General features: G+C 42.4%; 1 protein-coding gene across 12 annotated transcripts in view; it reads left to right on the top strand.

The window, feature by feature from the left end:
• The window catches only part of Rdl (Resistant to dieldrin), a 387780-nt gene that overhangs the window by 310478 nt on the left and 72302 nt on the right, over positions 1-5000 (top strand). The window lies entirely within an intron of this gene.

The following is a 5000-nucleotide window of genomic DNA, read 5'->3' as shown; positions in this document are numbered from 1 at the left end:
GCTCCTTTTTTTCTCTTTTTCGTTCCTCCTCCTTCGCTCGCTCGCTCTCTCGCTCTCGCTCTCTCTCTCTCTCTCTCTCTCTCTCTCTCTCTCTCTCTCTCTCTCTCTCTCTCTCTCTCTCTCTCTCTCTCTCTCTCTCTCTCTCTCTCTCTCTCTCTCCCTCCCTCCCTCCCTCTCTCCCACTCTCTCCCTCCCTCCCTCTCCGTCACACTCCCTCCATCCCTCCATCCCTCTCTCCCTCCCTGCTCCTCTCCAATCCTCTCTCCTCTTTCCTCCCTTTCTCCCTTCCTCCATCCCTCTCTCCTTCTCTCCCTTTTCTCTCCCTCCACCAGCCCCCCCCCCCCCTCCTTCCTCCCTTCACCTTCTTCAAAAGTTACGCTGATAACTTCTGTTACCTGAATAATGCATCGTCTAGAGTGTCTCCATTGTATATGCGCATCTTAAGAGGACGGCGCTCAGCCACGAGAGCGCCTAGGAACGGCGGCCTCAAGAACTCGCAGCGACAGGCTACCCAAAGCACGGGGAAAGGCGATCAAAAGCGGCCAGTTTCGTCTACTATTTTTTTTCATTTTTTTTCTCTCTTTTTTCTGTCATTATTAGACATCTTGACTTGTAAGGTGATGTCAATGTCTCTGTCTATGACTCGCCGTTCTCTTGTTTTTGTTTTTTTTAGTTGTTTATTACTATTTTATTATTTTCTTTATCATGGTTATTAGCATCGTCTGTATTGATGTCATTATCATAATCAATATTATTATCTTTATTATCATTGCCTTTATTGTTATCGTTATCTTCATTATTATTATAATCTTGATTATTAAGAGTCCAAGAAAAACAGTATCTCCATTATCATGTTTTTCTCTATTTCTCTTTGAACATTTCATCAAAGCGATATCTTGTTATTACATCTCATGTTAGTCTTTCTAAAATCCATCGGCAAAATTTGAAACGAGGTTAGGAAATGTATTTCTAAATGCGTGGGTACATGTGCGTGCGCGCGTGCATGCGTGCGCTTTCGAATATAGGTGTGTTTTATGTGATAAAAAATCATTTCATTCATCCAAATCCACTTTAGCAATGTAGTAAAATATATTTATATGAATTGCCCCGAAATTTGCATTACCGTTTATTTGGAAATGCACAGGGAGTGGAGTGCCAGCGATTGCGTTAGTATTTGGTTTCCGCAGACCTTTGCAGTGAGGCTTCGGCGCCCAGTTCTGCCTTCAGAGGGATTTCGTATTTATCGAGACTCGCTGATTCCCGTTTCCAAAAATGTCGAAAAGGTAGAGGTGTATGCATCGCCCCGTCAAATGCGTGACGTTGTTGCTAATTGATACAGACACTTCGTGGTTATAGCCATTAGGCCCACATGCTAATGGGCCAATTTAATTTTGATGGAGAGCGGTTGTCTACCTATTATCGTCATACGTAATTGGATTTATTTATTAATTTATTAATCTATATGGCCGTTCAGTCATGCATTCACATGCACGTGGTGCGTTTGGCTTTTGTGTTAGTATTTAGTTACCTTCGGTTGGTTTAACTAGTATTACCGTTACCCGGCCATAAATTTGTCCGGCTTTGTGTTGCGTCAGGAAAGAGCAGTTTCATTTTTGCTGGTTTGTGGTGCCTGTGTGTGTGTGTGTGAGTGTGACTGTGTGTAAGTGTGTGTCTGGGTGTGGTGTGAGTGTGACTCTGTGAGTGTTTTTTCTTTTTTGTTGTGTGTGTGTAAGTGTGAGTTGACTGTGTATGTGTGTGTGTGAGTGTGAGTGTGTATGTGTGTGTGTGTGTGTGTGTGTGTGTGTGTGTGTGTGTGTGTGAATTGTGTGTGTGTATGTATGTTTGTGTGTTTGTGCGCGGACGTGTAGAAACACACATTTAGAACATTATTATATAATGCAACAAAGAATGACAATAGCTTAATATCGCAATTCCAACACTTCGTATGCTCCCATTACATAGAACATCTCCGAGCATATGTTGGACAGGGATAGGAAAAAAGTTCATGAATACAAACCGTATTCTTTAAGGTGTGAAGTTCATAACCAATACCTAAGTTGAAGCTCCCTTTGTAATAGCCCGTCTCTTGCATTATACAAAAGTCTTACTGTTAACTTTCCGGCAAAACTAATCACGAAGAAAAACTTGCGATGCCTAAATAATAAGTTTCTACATCAGACTCGTGGATTTTGCAAGTGCGAAAAGAGCAATATCTAAAGCATTTGAGTCCTTGACACACTAACGTTGCAGAAAGTTGCAAGTCATGGCGAATTAAGGGGAGGTGAACGCTGACTGAAGAGACTCAAAGAGAATGTGAATAGTAATGGTATAATGCGATTAGTATATGAATTATCCGATAGTTCTAAAGATTAGTCAGCCAATCGTTTTGATTAAGATTATTAAAAACTTGAATTAAAGACAAGGATAAAGAGCAATTGGAAATACTTAATCCGCTTGCCGAATATACAGGTAGACAGAGGTTGATAGATAGAGAGGCTGGCAGGTAAGTAGGTGGGTAGGCAGATAAATATAGATATAGATATATATATATATATATATATATATATATATATATATATATATATATGTGTGTGTGTGTGTGTGTGTGTGTGTGTGTGTGTGTGTGTGTGTGTGTGTGTGTGTGTGTGTGTCTGTTTATATGTATTTATGATTCCCTGATCCCTCCCCCTCTTTTGTTCGAACTTCCTCTCTCTCATTTGCTTTCTCTCTCTCTCTCTCTCTCTCTCTCTCTCTCTCTCTCTCTCTCTCTCTCTCTCTCTCTCTCTCTCTCTCTCTCTCTCTCTCTCTCTCTCTCTCTCGCTCGCTCGCTCTCGCTCTCGCTCTTTCTCTCTCTCTCTCTCTCTTTCTCTCGCTCTCTCGTTCTCTCTCTCTCTCTCTCTCTCCCTCTCTCTCTCTCTCTCTTTATAGCGTTCTCTCTCTCTCTCTCTCTCTCTCTCTCTCTCTCTCTCTCTCTCTCTCTCTCTCTTTCTCTCGTTCTCTCTCTCTCTCTCTCTTTCTCTCTTTCTCTCTCTCTCTCGCTCTCTCTCTCTCTCCCTCTCCCTCTCCCTCTCCCTCTCCCTCCTTTCCTCCTTTCCTCCTTCCCTCTTTCCTATTCTCTCTTCCCCGAAAAATTAGAATAACGGCAAGGAGCCACGAACCGAGCCAAGAACGTCCCCAACAAAGAATGCGAAGGAAGAAGTGAAAGTCTTGGGCGACTATCAAGACAAATCTACGTAACAATAGAAGGAAATGAACTTTATGAGGTTAAGATGGGGATTTTGCAAGGGCGGGGGGTGAGGGGGGAGGGGGAGGTAGTGACGTCAAGGTCGGTGGGGCTGATAATTCACGGAAGGAGGATGAAGCAAGGAGGAAAGAAGGAAGAGAAGAAGGGAGGATAAGGGAAGGAGGAACGGAGGTAGGATGAGACAAGGGAGGAAAGAAGGGAGGGTGAGGAGAGGAGGGGAGTGAGAGAAAGGGGGAGAAGGGACGATGAGGGAAGGAGGGGAATGAGGGAAGGGGGAAAGAAGGGAAGAAGGAGGTTGAGGAGAGGAGGGAAGGGGAAGAAAGGAGGATGAAGGAAGGAAGGAAAGAAGGGAGAATGAGGAAAAGGATGAAAGAAGGCGTGATGAGGCAAGGAGGTAAGAAGGGAGGATGAGGAAAGGAAGAACGGAGGGGAGTGAAAGAATAAGGGAAAGACGAGGATGTGGGAGGGAGTAAATGAGCAAGAAGAGGAAAGCAAAAAAAGGAGGAGGAGGAGGAGGGAAGAAGGAAAGGAGAGAAAGATGGGGATAAAGAAAGGAGGGAAGAAGGGGGAGAAGGAAAGGAAGAAGTGAGAAGGAACTTAAAGATGACGGTAGGAGGAGAAGGGGGAGGGAGAGAGGAGGAAAATTCTTGGGAGTTGTAGGATAGTGATAGAATGAAGAAAAGGTAAGGAAGGGGGAGATGGAAGAAGATAAAGGTAAAGGGAGAGGAAAGAGATAAAGGGGATGAATCAAGGAGGAAGAATGAGAGGAAAAGGAACAGGAGGAAGAAGAGGGCGAGAAAGGGGGCGGGACAACAGAGTGAGAAAAGAAGAAGCGAGAATAGAGGAGGAAGGGAGGAAGAGTGAGCGATAAAAATAGGAGGAAGGAAGACGAAGCGAAACAAAGAAGAGGGAAGAGAGAGAGCGAGAAGAGAGGAGGAAGGAGGGAAGAGAGAGCGTGAAGAGAAGAGGAAAGAGGGAAAAAGGAACGAAAATAAACATAAAAGGAAAGAGGAAGAGAGAGCGAGAAGAGAGGAGGAAGGAGGGAAGTCAGAGCGAAAGAAAATAAGAAGAAAGAGGAAGAGGAAGCGAGAAAAGAGAAGGAAGTATCTCAGACGAGGCCGAGTGGCGGAGCGGCGACACGAATTTGTGGTTTCTTTTCTTCTTTCTTAGTTTGTGCTTCTTTTGTGTCACGCGACTTCTTCTCCTATTTTTCCTTCTTCCTTTCTTTTAACTTATTGCGCCATGGATCTCTCGTGGAATCATTCGGTAACACGGTAAAGAGAAACGGTAATTGGGCAAAAAAGGTGTAAAGAAATAAAATTAAATGTAGTGATCGTTTACCAGGCTTTGTGGTGTTGCTAACACTTCAGTGAAATATTGTTAATAATGATAAAGATAATAAGATGATATTATTATGCAATATTTATGTACACGACATTGAAGTTAGAAGAATGAAAGGAAATAAAATTATGAATTAGACACTTCAGTGAAATAATGTAAATAATAACAAAGATAATAAGAATAAGATAATACTATTATGTAATATTTATAGACACGACATTGAAGTTAGAGGAATGAAAAGAAATAAAATTATGAATTAAACACTTCGGTGAAATAATGTATGAAGTTCAAAGACAATACTATTATGTAATGGTTATGGACGCGACATTGAAGATAGGGAAATAAAAAAGAAATAAATAAAAGTATGAATTAAGCAAATAAGACAGGCGATGGTATCAGGAAGAAGCACATTTCG

The sequence above is a fragment of the Penaeus vannamei genome, chromosome 18, assembly GCF_042767895.1.
Source record: "Penaeus vannamei isolate JL-2024 chromosome 18, ASM4276789v1, whole genome shotgun sequence".
In the NCBI taxonomy this organism is placed as follows: domain Eukaryota; kingdom Metazoa; phylum Arthropoda; class Malacostraca; order Decapoda; family Penaeidae; genus Penaeus; species Penaeus vannamei.
This window is presented reverse-complemented; position numbering and strand designations above follow the sequence as displayed.